The 19,057-nt window shown below is 39.8% G+C and overlaps 1 protein-coding gene across 4 annotated transcripts in view; it reads left to right on the top strand.

Annotated features, from left to right (window-relative positions):
* DMD (dystrophin) overlaps window positions 1–19,057 on the top strand; it is a 1,279,927-nt gene that overhangs the window by 1,014,969 nt on the left and 245,901 nt on the right. The window lies entirely within an intron of this gene.

The following is a 19,057-nucleotide window of genomic DNA, read 5'->3' as shown; positions in this document are numbered from 1 at the left end:
ACAATGGCAAGGAACTTTAAGTGCTTTGCAAAACAGACATATGATAAGGCACCAGATGTTGGCACAGAATATTGTAGCCCAGAGTTGACTTACAGTGACTGGGTTGTGTCATCTGGTGGGAATTTTTTTAACCCATGGTAGCTTATTTGGGCAAAATAACCCACTCTGATAACCTGTGGTCTGCAGAATGGTTTATTTAAACCATAGTGGGTGTTATTTGGCAGTCACTGTGGCTTATTTTGTCTGGCTAGAGAGCCGAGCGGCAAGAGCAATCAAAACTGCTGCTGGTCTGCTTCTTGTAGGTTGCCAGGGTGCAGGGATTTGATGATGCATCAGGTGCCTCCTGAATAGAGGGGTTTGTGTATGGAGTTTGGTCCTGATCTTGCAAACCCCCAAGGTTTTCTAGCCACTTCCCCCTTTTTGGTGCATTCAGGATTTTTGCTCCTCTGGAATAAATGTGCAAGTTGCCTCCTGACTGGGGGAGGCTGTATATGAAGTTTTGTCCCAATCCTGGAAACCTCCAGCACTTCAGAGGGGAAACATCACCACTGCTCGGATGGGAGTACTGCAGCAGGACACATCCTCCACATTCATAGATTACTACATGATAATCTTCATTTTGAACATGTTCATTTTATGCTGAATCTCCTAAATAGGTTGTTGTTATTATTTACATTTATATACTGCCCCATAGCCAAAGCTCTCCTGGCGGTTTACAAAGATTAAAACGTTGAACATTCCACTGACCTTTTTCTGATCTAAGCTATTCTTTGATTTTAGGAAATTCCCCTGTTTTATTATTATGGATTTTATCAGTTCTGTTTTGGTTTTGTTTGAAATTGTTGTAATATTCTAAGAAATAGTTTACATAAATAAATAAAGTGTGGCACATTAATATATATTCAGTTTGTATCATGCCTTTCTGTCAAATGGTGCTTAAGGTAACTAACAATAAAATATAAAACAGCAATCAAAATATAAAAAAAAACACAATGGTAAATCATCAATAATATAAATAAAGGAATTACTTTTGGAAGATATTATTACAGCCTATCACACTTGTATTACTGTGTTATTGCAACAGCTGATAGATCATAGCTCCCAGCATGTATGCCTGATCTTCAAAATTATTCTGGAAATGCATTACTTCTGTGGGCTTATATCTTATAAATCTCTCACTAACTCTTTTAGTGACAGATTTAGTTCCTTCAGTTACTATTCTGCAGTGTATACAAGTGTATCTTACATACAAGGAGTAACATATACATTGTACTTTTCTTGCAGACGTCTTGGTATACACTGTTTTTCTTAGAGAGTTCAGCAGTATAAGCAAATATGTTTAGCCACTGTTAATAATGTTATATTATTATAATTCTTTCTCAAATATAAGAGACTATCTACATTTTCTCTGATAACACAAGTAGTATGTACAATGGCTAGGAAGTAGCAGGTGAGGCATTTGGCTTAAACAAGTTTAGAACAAGCCTTAGTTCTTCTTTGTGGCTTTTGTGCATCACACAGGTGCAGAGCCTCAATTTAGGAAACTTCTAAAGGTGAGTAGTGTTTCAGCGGGAACCCTGCCCCCACCATCTACTGTGCATGCCTAGTCGGGTGCCTGTCCAGTCCCTCTATTCTCTTTCCAACTGCCGATAGAGGTGCCTTGTAGGGAACTTCCAGCTTCATTCAAGCAGTTTTTTCCGTCTTGCTGAGGACTTTTCTCCACCTTCACCTACCTCTTCACTTCTTTTCCACCTTTCTTCTATAGTTACAACCTCTCTACAAAAAAACCCCCTGTTTTCTTTTCCTCATTTATCCTGAAGTCCCTTGATTGTGAAAGGGTCCACTCATGGCATTTAAAAGCCCCATTTTGCCAGTGCGTGAAATGTGGGAATAAACTCCCGCTGATGGATGGGCATTACCTTTGCCTCTTTGGCCTATGGAAAATGAACATGGTAGAAACCTACCACCACTGCCAAGGTTTCTCCAAGCAAATGTGCAAAAATCAAGCCAACAGACTCAAGGAAGCCCTTTGAAGAAAGGCTATGGAGGTAGTCAATAAAACAACTCCAACCAAGGGCCACAGTTCATCTAAAAAACCCAACTACATTAATGTGCCAGATGAACCCTCTGACACCTGGCCACTCTCTAGCGTTAAATGACACAAAGAAAATGTCCAAGTGAGCCAAGGAGCACAAGTCAGTGACCAAGGGGCAAAAGAAGATAGGCCAGTTGCATAGGTTTTCCCAGCCAATCTTTCTTCCCAATATTCAACAGCCATTTGGGATTACACTGGAGAAGTGGATTTCATGTCACCATGCATATGAAAGGTGTCCTTTAAAAAGTTTATCATCCATATGATTTTTCCATTGTTTATGTAGAGTAGACTCTGGCCTTAGCTAGACCTAAGGTTTATCCCGGGGTCATCCCTGTTCATGTAAATGACACACAGGATATCAGGCAGGGACGACCCTGGGATGATCCCGGGATAAACCTTAGGTCTAGCTAAGGCCTCTGTCTCCAGTATAAAAGTATGTTCAGTCAAATATCAGTTAATATTTACAGAGTTACTGACTAAAAAAGTGAAAAGCTGTAGGATCTACCTGTGATTTTTTTTTAAAGACAGTTTACTCAAATTAAAGGGGAAATGAAGTTTCAAATTCCATTGCCCCATGGAAAACCTCAAATAATGTAGCAACACAAAACATTTTTAATTCTCAAGTAAAAATCCTAACAACAAGAGTTTCTTTGTTGACCAAACATAATAGGAAGGGTGTTTTCATTATTTGTATTGACTTGATTTTAATATGTACTGAGGCAAACATGACTTTAGATTGTTTGGAATTAACATTATTAATTTACCCAATGTTAAATTATTGTTCGATGGTTGTTTCAAAGGAATTATCAACGTGTACTGGGGCATTGAGCAGTCTTCTTAAATGTAAGCTCCCATGCCTGAAGTTGCTTTCCTCTTTCAAAATCTGCCACACCACAGACAAGACAGGCTTTTGAGTTAATAATATTCAAGAACAAGCTCAGCAGTTGTGTTTGCCTGATTTAGCCCCTGCTGTGATGATTCCTTTTTTATTAACTTTGCAATTATATTACACAGCTAAACTCAAAGTACCTCAAGCTGAGTCTTTTAGATACTCACTATCTCAGTCGTTCATAGCAACTTCAAATGTTTAGAGACCTGGAATGTAGTCAGCCCCAAATTCATTTCTACTGTATTGACTATCTTGCTTATAATGTTAGTCCAAATAATTTATTTAACTGAATACAAAATTTAATACATGTTATGGTGTTTACAATTATTTAAAAAGTGTTTTCATTCTCGTTAACTTATATAGCAGAAATTAAGCTTTTAAAAGCATCATCATGCATACAGTTTTCTTACATAAATGCATATGCATACAGTACTTAAGAAGTCACCTTAAGTATATATATATATATATATATATATATATATGAAAAAACGCAATGAAAAATAGGTGGACACGTTCCAATATCACTGAGATCCGGAAGGCCTTATACATGTTCTGATCCTTTACTGTATTTTTTCCACACATTTCAAAAGCTGCCTTAAAAGTGCTATTAAAGTCCTCTCCCTCAGTTGAAAAAAATATCCCAAGGAGGAATTCTGCCTTTTAAATGTTGACTAATAAGCTGTTTCCATGAGGGACGTCAGGGTCATGGATGAGAAGTCTGTCAACAACTTTCCCCCACTAGCCTCTTACATACAGTTCAATTATGAAAAGAGCAGATAGAGCTGAGCAATGATGAATTGGCCCAAGTGTCTTCCTGGTGATTTACAATTCTGTTCTGTAACTGAAACACATGCCCCCTTCACGTCACATGTACAACTCAAGATGCAATATATGGCAATATCTAGATTTAAAATCCACTATTTATCATCCATAGCCTCTGTGTGTGTATGTGTATAGTATTTGTGTGTATTCAGTAGGATTTACTTTCTAGTAAGTATATTTAGAACTGCAGCCTTTACGGGACAATAAATTGAGGGAAAATGGAATGTTGTAATTGTGAAGAAAAATACTCATTACATTAGAGCAGTGTTTCTCAACCGGGGGCCATATGGCCCCCTGGGGACCCCCAGGATATTCCAAGGGGGCCACAGGTGAAAATCTCGTAAATGGGGGGCATGGCACTAGACTAGGGGGCCACAGAGGTTTCAAAACTTGGCATAAAAAAAACTAGCAGGGCGCTTGCATGAGTCTCTACAGATTGTAATAAAAGCAGTAAATTACATTAAATCAAATGCACTTCAAGAGCGCCTGTTTCGACAGCTTTGCGAGGACAATAACGAAGACTTCACACGCTTATTATTGCATACAGAAGTCCGTTGGCTGTCCAAAGGTAACAATTTGTCATTTTGTTGCTATGTGTGACTCAGTTGTGACATTTTTCAGAGGCAAGGAAATGGAAGAAAATATGACCTCCGCTAAATGTGATATATTTTATCTGTGTGATGTCTTCGAAAAGCTCAATTTGTTAAACCAACAACTAAAGGGTAGGAATTGTGACCTTTTTTCAAGCAAGGAGATTATTACAGGGTTTCTTGGAAAAGTCAAGCTGTATGCCACCAATATTGGACGTTGAGAATTCACCCAGTTTTCCTCTTTGGCAGCAGTTAGTGATGAATTGAAAGGTGATGAAATAATTGTGTATGTGGATCATTTGAAGCAGCTTTATAATGATATGGAAGTTCGTTTCCGTGATCTGCTGGACATGGATATTTCGGCCTGGGTAGTTGATCCATTTGCTTTGAATGCTGCTGACATTGATGTTTCTTTGCAAGAAGCGCTCATAGAGCTACAGAGCGACATAGCAGCCAAATTAAATTAAAGAGGCCGGCACCACTCCTTCTCTCAGGGAGGAATTTACAACCTCCTGGACCAAGCCGGCAATCGCCGTCCCTATTTGATGCAATAAGTCATGAAGGGCAAGGATCAAGCACAAAGGTGGTTGACTGGACTTGGTCAAGCACCTTGTCTGCATCCTCAGGCCTCAATAACTGAAACTCATCCAATAAAACTGGGCCAGATGGTGCTCTGGACACCTCTACTAAAGGAACTGCATTAAACATGGTGTCTAATTTATGACCAATCTGAGCGACTTTATCTTCAAAGTTCCGTGCAAATTCATCACACCATGCTACTGAGGGTTCCACAGGCCATGAACCACCCAGAAAAGCTCAGCTGAGTGACACTTAGAACATTTGAGAACTACAAGTTCAACCACAGCTTTTAAAGCTCAACTAAAAACTTTTCTTTTTCCTAAAGTTTTTAAAACTTGATGTTGTGCAGACTTCTACTGTTACTTTCTACTGTTAGTTTTTCCCTACCCTGTGCCTGCTTACCCTACCCTGTACCTGTTTGCATTCTCTTCCCCTCCTTATTGTTTTACTATGATTTTATTAGATTGTAAGCCTATGCGGCAGGGTCTTGCTATTTACTGTTTTACTCTGTACAGCACCATGTACATTGATGGTGCTATATAAATAAATAAATAAATAAATAATAATAATAATAATAATAATAATAGAAGATGCAATGCCAGTGGAAAAGAACTGTCTCTTTGCCACCCTCACTGCCACAGAGTAGGCTCAATAGTGAGCTCTAACCTGTATTCAATCAGACCCAGCATGAGTTTTCCTCCATCTGCGTTCTAGCCATCTCCCCTCTTGGTTCATTGCCTTCAGCTCAGGTGTATATCAAGGAGCTGGCCGGGCTCTACTCAGAGGGAAAGGGTACTTGTCAGAAAATGTTCTATAGATATGGAACTTAAATACTCAACCCTTTATAAATGCTTATATATTTATTTGTGTTGTGTTGTCTGTAGAACCTTTTTATTATCAATAATAAAAGCTTTTAAAAGCAATGAAATTGCACAGGGGAAACAGGACATTGGACATTTCATTGTGTACAAGAGTAGGAGGGGAAGGCCTCTCTTTCCTCATCCCCACTGAAATATTATCTCCAACAGTTTTGTGGTTCATCCTTGCTGGCTGCTGGCTGTAAGAGAAAATCAGAACTAATTGGAAGCAGTGGGATGTGAGTGGAACTAATAGAGGTAGCGGCTCTCCAAATTATTCAGCCGGACTTTGCATGGAATTGAAAATAGGTATCAAGACCTTACTTGAGCAACTGAGAAGAAAATGTTCCTCCTACAAATGATATTGCATTTATGTTGCTACTGTTTTGTATTTTGCAAACAGTCAAATAAAGAATTGGAAACATTGGAAGTACACTTGTCATTACTGTCCCCACTCCTTCCTAGGGATGGGTGAGATTTTTTGTTTCAGTTCATTTTTGATAAGATTTTACCAAAATTCACAGATTTCTCCATATTTGAGATGGAAAGAACTTCAGGTTTTTTTAAAAAAAAAATAACATGGGAGAAACAGACTTTGAGTGTTTAGGTTGTAAACATGTCAATTTGAATCCCTGTATATATTATTTATTTATTTATTTGCTACCTGCCTCTCCCTCTGGATCAAAGCAGGGTACAATATTCAACGATGTTAGTGCTGAATTAGGATTCTTACCTCTTTATTCTGATAGGCGCCTCATCTTTAACAGCTTTATGGCAGGCAGGTACAACATGATGCTTCGTATTGGGATGAATTGTATCTGTTGAATTTGGGCAGTGGAGATGGCTGAGAATTTAGTTTCAGGTCAGTTTTGATAAGAATTTGCAAATATTTGTAAAAAAGTATATATTTGGGATGGAAAAAACTCGGCATTTTAAAAATTCGAATGCAGAAGAAAGAGAAACTGGCAAATTTGTCTACTCCTTCTCAGAAGAAAACTTCATCAGAATTAAATGGTCCATTTTATAAGTATTCATACTAGGTAACAATTTAATTTGAACACAACCTAACTTAACTCTCCTAATAGTGTGGACTACTAAGCCTTGTGTTTTGGGTAATCTAAACACAGGCTACATATTCTGCTCCCATATATTACTGACCAAATTCCTTAAAAGAGCTTAATGTCCAATCCAAATATCCTCAAGGATACCACCCAGAACTAGGATACCAAGGGGGCATCTCCAATCATAAAAAACTGCAAAAACTATTATGGGGGGAACACTAAAACAAAGCCTGTAGAGGAAGAGGATAACCTGGGATGTGTAACTGAGACCTGGGTGGGTGAACAGGGGGGAGTTAGTCTCATACATCTCTGCTAACATGGATAATTCGTATTGTATCAGCACCAAGGGGAGTTGCTGTGGTCTATAGAGATTCCATATTTCTCTCCCAGCTTCCTGCCTCCTTGAGTGCTAATTCTGAGTATTTGTTTCTGGTTTGTATCTGGTCTTGGGCATCTGAGACATGTTAGGGATTCCACTGGTGTACCACCCACCGAGCTGTCTCATTGTTTGAACTGACAGAGATGGTCTAGGCCTTGGTTCTGAGGACTTGGTGTTGATTATTGTCCTGCTGTACTCAATATTCATACTGGGGTGTCTAATCTGGTGCAGTTTACGATTTCATAGATGCACAGACACTGTCGGGCTGCCCCAATATGCCTATCACTTAAAGCAGGTCATACTCTGGTTTTGGTTTTCTTGGTCAGGCAGGAAGATTGTGATGCAAACTTGGGGGATTTAACATCTACCCTTTTGTTGTGTTCAAAACAAAACACTTCATTGTGTTCAAAACACTTGTTGAGGTCTGCACTTTCAGCAGTTCCCCCCCCCCTCTCTGCAAGGGTGAAGGACTTATTGGAATAGTTCAGTCAAGGAGGCCAATGTGTCCTGATGGCTTCCAGAAGGCTCTGAGGGACTTTCCAGTTGTTGTAGCTAGTGCTGCTGTCGACTCCTGGCCACTCTATGGGAGTTGGAATTGGTCCAGGTGGTTGACATGGTTGTGTCTTGTTCAATGTCCTTCAAAAATCTGGCACTGGCTCTGAATATAGATTTCTGTTGGTGCTGAAAATTTTGGTTTTTAGTGTGTAGTGCCTCCATTTCTGGAGGCACTACACACTAACCTACCCCACAGTTGTTTGGGTAGGTTACTTTTTGTGTGTGAGTAGCTATGCCCCAGTATGCAAGCAACAAGAAACCACCGTGGATGAATTTCTATGCAGGGCTTCTTGTTGCAGTGGCAGGTGCCATTTTGAATATTTGGGGCATGGTGGGAGTGCATCATAGCTTCTCATTACATTCGATCCCAGCAAGGGTGGGTTGTTGGGGTCATTGACAAGACACTCACAACCTTAAAACAATTCTTGGGTTCCGGGTGGCTTGTCAACCACCCCAACAACCCACCCTCACTCCTGATTCTTGAAGTCTGTAGTAATAAGTCAGATAAAGGTTAAAAGAAGTACCATCAGACAAGGGAACAAAGAAAAAATGTCAGGAAGAGGTCAAAGGAAGAAAACTAATTCGGTGCCTCTTAAGTGGTGGGGTGGGAAAGGCAGTATCACAATTTGATTCTTGCTAAAATAGCAGATGGAATTAAGGATAGGAATGGGAGCTTGGGAAGGAAATAGTAGAGACCCATATGAGAACATTTGTTATTGGGTGGATTAGAAATGTAATAAATAAATAAGACAGTTAAATAAAGAAAACCACTTCTTTGCCACCATCTCTGAGTAACATCCAGTCAATTGTTTCTTCTCCTTTCCTTTAGAGTCGTATCTTGTATGTATCACTCAGTTTGTCAGCAAAGTCCATTTGAGGCCACAACAGCTTCTAAGAGTTTTAGAGATCATTTTTGAAAGACACTTCTTTTAGCTTTTGCCTGTCAACATTTGCTTTTTTTGCTGGAGATGTGTCTCATCCCCGGTTATCTTTATAAAAAATGCTGTTCGATCTCAGAAACGTTTTAACAATATTCATAGGCTTATCTCCACAGGAGAGAGATACAGTTTTATCTATCTTTCTTCATCAAGTCATTAACATGAAACTCAGCAATGTAATCATACCAAGCTGGAATTGAGGTCATGCCATAGACTGGTTGAAAGAGAGGCTTGATGACATGATGATGTATAGCCATTTCACAACAATGCTTTTAACACATGATATCTGCCCCTTAATTACATTTAAAATTTCATTTGAAAAGATTTTATCGTTATGGAAATTGCTGTGTAAATACTTATGTGATAAGCCCCAAAATGTTGTAGTGATGGACTTGAAGAGCAAAGAAATTTATCAGTAACATTCTCAATTTTAAAAAAGTTTCCTTGTTTTTCTACATCGTGCAATAGGAAACTCTCACATGATGATAACTCACTTTCTTTTATGCTTTGGGAATTAGAATAAGGCATTCTCATTTGTGCTTTCTTCAGGATGCTATTGCTTCTATAGTCATTGGAAGGAAAAATCATGTAATTTCCAGCTTGGGATACATTTTTTCTCTCTATCTAGACAGACAATTAGTAATTTATAATTTTAACTGTTGCATACATGGCCCTAAAATATGCTTTCTACTTATATGGTTAATATCAAAATATATTTCGAGCAGTTGTGCTAAGTTGGTTAAATTAACGATGTACATTAATATATCATAAAAATATTGATTTTTTTAATTGAAGGAAAACATTTTAAGTCAAGTGATATGACCGGCTTACAATATCTCTTTCTCCTGATGAAACAAAAGAGGCCTCTTGCTAAAAGAAAGAACAATAGAGTATCAGATAAAGCAATTCCAGAATGATAGACTTGTTGTACAGCCTTCATGCCAATGTGGGCTATAACTGTATTTAGATTCATTCATTTTACTGAATTTGCGTAGTGTTTGCAAATATCATTTGAGAGGAGTGCTAGTAGGCATTTCGTGAATGTTCCTCAAATCTATTATTTTGGCCCACCCTTATTTCATAGCAAGTTATTTGAAATTGTCACTGTCATTCAGTGATTGGTTTCTTGCCTGGATCATTGCCCTTTGATTGATTGATTGATTTTTTAAAAAAATGAAATACAGGAAATAATACTGAACAATCAAAATGATTAAGATAAAAATGGCCTATAAATATAAATATGAGTTCAATAAAATCACAATTCGAGGCTCATGAATTTATCTTGGCGTGATGTTTTGTAGGCTACAGGTTTATAAAATGCATGAAGTAAATAGGGAAGCTAGTAGATATAGAGACAAACAGTAACAGGAAGGAAACTGTTAGGATTAAAACAAAGAATTTATGGCAAAAATCCATTTGCATGATCCACTCAGTTGAAAAGTTAAAGCCCCATTGAAATTTGGTGGGAAACAGGCACATCCACTTAGCATGATTACTCCAAAATAGAGTAATCACTGTTACTCTAGGTGGGGGATCCAAAGCTTGCTTTTCTAATAGCAGAGTACAGCCACCACTCATATGAATGAAATGTGTCAATAAATATAGTATCTGAATATCTGATACTGATATTATTTAAGGTATTTTTTAAAGAAAAGATTACTTTAAATAGATTACTTATTATTGATCTCCTCCTTCAATAAAGACTATTAGTGTTTTCATCAGTAGTTAATAGTGCATTGCTGTTACAAGTCCCAATGGATTTATGATAATTTTTGATCACTTAGAGATATTTTTAAATGTAGTAAGCAGTATATAAATCTATTAAACAATAAAATAAAATAAATAAAAGAACGTTCTCATGCTAGAAACACAAATAAAACATACATGACTTTTCAAACGCCTCCTTCTTCTGTAATTACAACACCATGGATTGGTATGTGGCACTTGATTGCATTATAAAAACAGTGGGTGCTGCTGCACTGTATTCATGTGCCCTTGGAGCAGAAATTATATTTGAAAATAATACAGTGGCATTTCACAAATAAAAAGGGAGGGGGCAGTGTAAATTCTGTGTTGGACCAGTCAGCTTTTCAAGCAAAGGACATTTTCAAATCATGGGCTGTTCTATGTAAAGTAGGGCACATGGCTACCCTAGGAATGCAGTAACTTCAGTTAATTCCATTTATTTAAATCAATAGGTTCATAATATATATCTCCATGGGACTGGTTAGTATTATTCTTTTATTATCACTTTTGTAAGTGAAAACCATAAAGCAGTGGATTAAATTTGCATCTGAAATGTTTAATTAAAATTAATTAAAAATCATAATTAAAATTAATATCCTCACATGCACTTAATGTATTTTTTCCTAAATGTGGCCTTATTTGTGTTGATACATAGGGCTAGTCAATTTTAGTTGAATAATCATTCATCATTAATATTTGAAGCAATTTATCAAATTTAAATAAACTCTAATTAAATAAAATCTAATTAGAGATGTCTTTTTGGAATATTTAGGAAAGTGCAAAATAGCTCAAATTAAACAAAAGTTACCACTCTTTTTAATATTTTCTTTTCAATTCTATATTTCAATTACATACTACAACCAAAGTAGCCTTTAACTTACCTAGGGTGACCATATTTTGGAAACCAAAAAGGAGGACAACATGGCCGCCCTGTGGGGGGGGGTGCCCACCAACATGTCCAGCCCCTAAGGGGGCGTGCTCACCAACATGTTCATTCCCCAAAGGGGGATGGCCTTGGTCACAGGTCTGATTTCACAGCACACAATTAAGACAAACCTGTTCTACGTAACATCTTAATGTTAAAATCACTGGAATAAAGTATAAGTGAGACATTCAATGTATCTGAAATTAACTTCACTCATTCCTACTTCTGTAGCTTTTGCTGTACGTTGAAGCTTTTGCTATACTGTGTGCTCAGCTACACCAAGCAGGATATTCCACTATGAGAGCAATATATAAAAGGCAGGAGCCACAGGCCACAGCTAGACTTAAGGTTTATCCTGGGATCATCCAGGGTTCACCCCTGCCTGAGCACTGGATCCCCTGTGTGTCACCTAGATGAACAGGTTTGACCCCTGGATGATCCAGGGATAAACCTTAGGTCTAGCTAAGGCCACAGTATTACTTTATAGAGGTATTGAACTGCACTGCAGGATCTACACTACTGCTTTATAGTGGTACTGAAGTGCACTGACAACTGGTGGGGCCCATGACACATCTACACCAAGCAGGATATAACACTATGAAAGTGGTATGAAGGTGGTATATGGTATGTGTCATGGGCCCCAACAGTTGTCAGTACACTTCAATACTGCTATAAAGCAGTAGTGTGGCTCCTGGCTTTTCTCTACCGCTTTGGTAGAGTGGAATATCCTCCTTGGTGGTGTAGATGAGCCCTGTGTGTGATACAGTCTTCCCTTCCCTCAAATATCTTTTCTGACTGCAAATCCTTCACTGGATGACCATAGTCTAACCTTTCCTAACATTTAACACTGTTTCCCCATCACCTTACTGCATACTGCTACCACTGAACAAATGAAGCAGTTGACAAGTATACAACAACCAAACAACCAAGCATTCAGAAAGAGTATAAACTACTATTAGCCTGCAAACGTTAGCCATGGAACAAAATGGACTAAAGGCTACCAGACATAACAGTCAAAAACAACCGAGAAAAACACACCTACATTGAAATTGCAATACCTAATGACAAAAATGTTTCAGAAAAGGAAGAGGAAAAGAGAGGAAAATATACACCACTGGCTATGGAAGTTAAAGAACTATGGCAATAGGAAAAACTTACAATTATTTGTTAATCACATCAGTCACCAGCATGACATCGTTGTTTTTACAAAAAACCTTCAGAAATTAGGCCTACCAAAATACATGCACGCCAACATCCAGAAAGCAGTCATACTTAAAACATGTTCAATTTACTGAATCAGTAAAAGACAGCATGACTTGGCAAAGCCCATCATGTTCATTTAGAAAAACCACCACAAGCAAGAGAGAGAGAGGAGGAGGAGGAGGAGGAGGAGGAGGAGGAGGAGGAGGATGGTGATAATAGCAACCCTGTTAATTTTTTTAAAAGTTTCTTTAAGAAGAATGAACAATCGTCAGCCACTGTTACAAAATATACGTCATGCCAATTATAGCAAACAAATTGGAAAGAAAGGTCTATGAGTCTAAAATGCATTATTTAATAGGAACATCACCTCCAAATCATCCCCCCAACTCACAGAAAACTACAGCCACCCCCACTACAAACATGCACATGCATTCATTCAGTCAAACAACCAGGCATCCCATTCAGACATCAATAAACTCACGATGCCAGAACACGTGTGCGTGCACACACACACAGACTCAGCATCACTCACTCCAAAAACACACATGCACACATGCATGCACATGTGCATGCACACGTGCATGCACACGTGCATTCACTCAAAGACCCCATGTACCCCATTCACCAATACATTCTCCCTCTCACACACAAACCTCAGTCTTACCTCCTACTCACATGTTCTCTTTCTTCTTCTCCTCCTCCTGCAGCTTGCTTCTTGCTGCTGCTTCTTCCTTCTTCTTCTTCTTCTTCAGCGCTGGGGGATGCGGTGCTGGAGGCTGCATTGCTGAAAGTTTCTGCATGCAGCCCCCAACTACTCACCTCGCTCTCACTGTTCACCCCTCGTGGCGGCCATCTTGAATCTCGCCCGAACTCATGCGAGATCTTGGCTGTTGGCTGGGTCTTGGGAGAGTTCCCAGCCAGCTGCCGAGATCTCGCGTGAGTTTGGGCGAGATTCAAGATGGCTGCCGCCACCACTCACCGGGGAAACTTAGGCCCGGTAAGTTGGGGTTGTGGTTGCTGCAGGCCCAGTAACCACAACCCCGGTATTTTGGGCCCTAACTCCGGTTCCTCCGGATCCCCAGATCTCCCAGGAGGTTTCTGGAATTTTCCGGAGGGTCTGGGCAGCCTAACTTACCATATAGCAAATCAATTTCTTATTAAGAGTAGGAGTATAAATGGGGAATCCCTAGGACATGTCAGAGGTAGCCTTGAATCTGCTTGATCCAAAGCTGATTCCAGACAGGTTGCTGGGTCAGGCACTTTAGTATACTGCCTTGAAGCTGGCATAGTTAATTCCCCCTGTTTCAGTGGAAGCGGGGGGAAAGTTAAAGAAAAACAATTGCTGATAAAAGGGCAAGAGGAAAGGCTTCCTGCCCTTCTGTCCAAGCTGCTGCAAGCCAGCAGGGCTCTGGATGCAGTGATGGCTCTACAGCAGATCTCCAAGGTACTTAGGATTGCTCTGCCTGTCGGCCATTTTAACAATTAAGCAGATTTACATCACAATTCTATACATATATACTCAGATAGGGAGGGTGCTCTTGCACCGTGTCCTGCTTGTGGGTCCCTGGTCGACAGTTGGTTGGCCACTGTGTGAACAGTGTGCTGGACTAGATGGACTCTTGTCTGATCCAGCATGGCTCTTCTTATGTTCTTGAGATACAGTTGAGTTCAATGAAATGTATTCCCAGGTAAATGCACTGTATATAGGATTGCATGCTTAATCCTGCACCTGTAATAATATCCTGTTTCATATGTGGCACAATTATTCTAAATATACTCATATACAAGTGGGGTTTCTTTTGGTGCTCTGTAACTTGCAGGGGAAAAAACCTGATTGATCAGTCTCTTCGGTATTGTCAGAAAATAATTAAGGTGTGCTGCCATATGTCATTTTCATATACGCCTTATGGTACAAGATGAACTTGACATCAGTTAATTTATTATTTCTGATAAGCTGTCCAGTAAATCTGTGACACTGCTATGAAGGAAACTCCAGAAGTACATGCAATATGCACACTTTTATGAGCATTCAAAATTCTCAACTACCTTCTCCTTTTTACAAGACTGAATGTTGTAAATATTTCTATAAACTTGACAAAAATAGCTGAAAATTTGATATCAGGAGAGAAGTTGCCATTACATGGTATATTAGAAAGATTTCGACAGTTGGTAAGTTCACAAGAATGTGTGGATAATGTAATTATAAGTTTTGGGCACCTGGTGATACTGGATGTAGTTGTATCTGGGTAGAGGCAGGATTTTCCTTTTGCTGCCCTGTTCTTATTTAAGTGCAAGAATCATGTTTTTGTCTAACTTCTGATTGGTTTGATAGAGGAAGACCATAGGTATTAGGTCAACTATAACCTAATAATTATTTAATTATAATTAGGTCAGCTCATTCCATTCTGATAATGAATTTTATATGACACTGACTTTTCATTTTCATTCTCCTATGTGACATGGCTACATTGTTAATGGACTTTCATGTGGTCAGATGTATGTGTAACCATGTTTTGAAAAAAAAAATTCAGTAATGCATTTTTTATGTTAGGATTTCCCTGAAGAATTTCTAAGTTGTCACACCATCTAGCTAAAACAACTTTGCTGAGCTTCATTAACCAAGATGTGGAATGTTTCAGAACAGCCCATAACATTTAATGTAATTATATCTTTGTGTATTTTGTCTTGAGCCTAGTAAGAAGAAAATGAGGGTGTAAATGTTTCTGGCTCTGATTTGTTATGAAACCTTATATAGTGTCCCTTTAGTTGGTGCAGTTTGGATTTAAGGTTGTTGTATGCAAAATGCTGAGATGGAAACTGAGTGATTAAGTTACCACAAGTTGATCTGTCTGTCTGTCTGTCTCTCTCTCTCTCTCTCCTCCTCCCTAACATGATAACATTTGTTTTGAATGTTCTGCTATGACTCAAACCCCTACCTTTCACCATATGGATAATGCACAGTACTTGCACTCCTAGTGTGAAGTGTATGCTCTGTGCAAAGGCCTGGGTCATGTGATTCCTTCGCCTCAAATTGTTGAGAGAAAAGTTTACATGAACCAGGCTTCTGAAGAATCTGAGCTTTGTATGGACTAGATATTGGGCCTGTTTGCATGTAATGTCGGCAAATCATGGTTACTTAACACATGATTTGCCAGGTTATGTGTTGCTACAGTTTTGAATATGTAACTTCCAGTCAACCTGATCAAAGGTTACTTTGTGATGTGTGAATCTGGACACTATGGGATTTGTGGAGTTAACCTAATAACTAATCTTTGTTAGAAAGCAGGCAGAATTGAATGTGGAGAAGAGTAAACACAAAGAACAACAAAATAGAATAGAGGGCGTTCACTCATATCTTGTTGCCACTGCAAATGTTTAGAGTTGGGCATGGGAAGAGAGAAGTAGGCAGGCAGGTGAAAATTTTCTGAGCCCACTGCTCCAACTGGACTGCCCCTCCCTTTTTTACCATCAACTGCCTTGTGGAGATGATACCAGGAGAGGGGGTAGGGTGGCAGGCAGGCAAAGATCACCTCAGACCCTTGATCCAGCTAACTGTTCTTCCTTTCACTTACAGCCCACAGGGATTTCTGTCATCAACTGCCCTATGGGAGAGATCCTTATGAGTTATTGTTTATATTGTTTTTAATGGTTTACTTGTAAGCCATCCAGGCTGATAGAGCTGACTCTCCTGTCGAAATCCTGGTTGATCTGTGGAATGTAGAAATGACCCTGGTGGTTGACACAATTGATCCTGAGTGCCCTATCCTGTGTAGAGCTCATGTGGCTCCATGGTATACCCCAGAGCTGAGAGTGTTGAAACAAAATAGGATACGGCTTGAGTGCAGATGGAAAAGAACTCCTAGTGGATGCAATGAAACGCTGGTGAGTGCCTACAGTAAGGCATATTCGGGAGCAGTAAAGGCAGCAAAAAAAAACCAAACCCCATTATTTTGCTGCCACTATTGAATCATCAATCTGCCACCCAGCGGAGCTTTTCAGAGTTGTCTGAGGACTATTACATGCTGGCTCCAAGGACACTGTAGAACCTTCTGAGATCCACTGTAATATATTTCCTAGGCACTTCCAGAATAAAATCTCTTGCATCCGCCAGGACTTAGACTACAGTGTTATAGCAGGTGGATCAGGGAAGGCATCTAGAGTACAGTCTTGTCCAGGTGGGGTATTTTTGGATGAGTTTCAGTTGGTACAGTTTGAGGACATTGACAAAGTGCTTGGACAGGTTCATACAACTACCTCTGTATTGGATCCTTGCCCCTCTTGGCTAATAAAAGCTATCAGGGATGGAACAGCTGGCTGGGCCAGGGAAATGAGTAATGCCTCTTTGTGAGAGGGAGTGGTCCTGGGCCGTTTGAAAGAGGCGGTAGTGAGACCACTCCTGAAGAAATCTTCCCTGGACCCAGAAAACCTTAATAACTATAGGCCAGTGACAAATGTTTCATTCCTGGGCAAGGTCTTTGAGTGAGCCAGCTCCAAACATTCTTGGATGGCACTGATTCTCAGGATCCATTTCAGTTGGGTTTCAGGCCTGGCTTTGGTACAGAAACAACCGTGGTCACCCTGTATGATGATCTATGTCAGGAGACATACAGGGGGAGTGTGTTGATTCTCCTTGATCTCGCAGCAGCTTTCGATACCATCGACCATAGTATCTTTCTGGAACAACTGTCTGAGTTGGGATTGGGAGGTACTGCATTGCAGTGGTTCCGCTCCTACTTGGCGGGTGGGCCCCAGAAGCTAGTGTTTGGGGGACATTGTTCGGTCCCGTGGATTCTCCAGGATGGAGTTCCACAAGGGTCAGTTTTGTCCCCCATGCTGTTCAACATCTACATGAAACTGTGGTGTGCAGTCATCCGGAGATTTGGAGTGCCTTGTCATCAGTATGCTGATGACACACAGCTCTATTTCTCTTCATCTTTATCAAGTGAGGCTGTGGATGTGCTGAACCGGTGCGTCGCTGCGACAATGGACTGGATGAGAGCTAATAAACTGAAACTCAATCCAGACAAGACTGAGATGCTGTTGGTGGGTGGTTCTTCTGACAGGATGGAGGGTGTTCAAACTGTTCTGGATGGGGTTATACTCCCCCTGAAGGAGCAAGTTTGTAGCTTGAGGGTTCTCCTAGAACCATCTCTGTCACTTGGGGCTCAAGTGGCCTCAGTGGCACAGAGTGCCTTCTACCAACTGCATCCAGCTACGCCCCTATCTGGACAGGTATAACCTGGCTTCAGTTGTCTATGCTCTGGTAACCTCCAAGTGCAAAATGCAGCAGCCAGATTAAGAACAGGGACCAGAAGGTTCGAACATGTAAGACCAACTCTTGCACTTGCATTGACTGACTGTATGTTTCCGAGCACAATTCAAGGTGCTGGTTCTAACCTATAAAGCCTTACACAGCTCAGGACCACAACATCTGACAGAACGCCTTTCCCAACATGAACCTACCCATACACTATGTTCAACATCTAAGGTCCTCCTCCGGGTGCCTACTCTGAGGGAGGCTCAAAAGATGATAACAATGGAGAGGGCCTTCTCCGTGGTGGCCCCCCAATTATGGAATTATCTCCCTGATGAGGCCTGCCTGGTGCCAACATTGCTATCTTTTTGGTGTCAGATAGACTTCTTTTTTCTCCCAGGCATTTAGCAATATGTGATGAGCTGTTTTTAATTGTTTTAATCCTATGTAAACTACCCAGAGCTATGGGGCAGTATATAAATGTAATTAATAGTAAGTAATTGTAATAAATAAAGTAAAATGGATATGAGACAAACCTGCGCCATATGGGCATGCTTAACTGTATTTGTATTGCCCTTAGATGGATGTGGTACATGCAGTAATATTTTATTTCTTCAGTGCATACAGTGCTTGGTGCTGTTGTTTTTATAAAACTGAAAATAGCAATTCAGTTTTTATTCTGTGGACAATGGGATAACTAAAAAGAATTTGCCAAAGGGCCAACCTATGCTTCTCACCTGGCAGTAGGTTTCACTGAAAATGGTGCACATTATTTCATGATACACCTTTGAGGATGTTAAACACTGTTCCTAGAAAGCAAAGAATTGTTTGTCCATGATCACTCACTGCCATATTATTAGCCAGTGTTTACCCTCTGACTTCGAAAAGAATAGTTGTATTATATGTATATATGATAATCCTAATGAGGAGGCAATATTGACCTCCAGAATAAATCTATACGTTCATGGAGCTAAAACATTTTTAAAAAATCACGGAGTGGGATATATAATACACAAAGACTCCTTTCAGTGTGTAGGCAGATAAGAATGCTAGTACCAGGCAGTTAGCTCTCCAAAGAATGTTCCTTTGGCAGTTGCTGCCTTCTTAAACATGAGGGGAAAACATGAATATTTAAAAAGTTTCTGGCTCGCAATTCCAAAGTGA

This window comes from Elgaria multicarinata, chromosome 5 (assembly GCF_023053635.1).
Source record: "Elgaria multicarinata webbii isolate HBS135686 ecotype San Diego chromosome 5, rElgMul1.1.pri, whole genome shotgun sequence".
Taxonomy (NCBI): Eukaryota; Metazoa; Chordata; class Lepidosauria; order Squamata; family Anguidae; genus Elgaria; species Elgaria multicarinata.
Note: the sequence above shows the minus strand (reverse complement) of the source record. Positions and strands in the feature narration are given on the sequence as shown.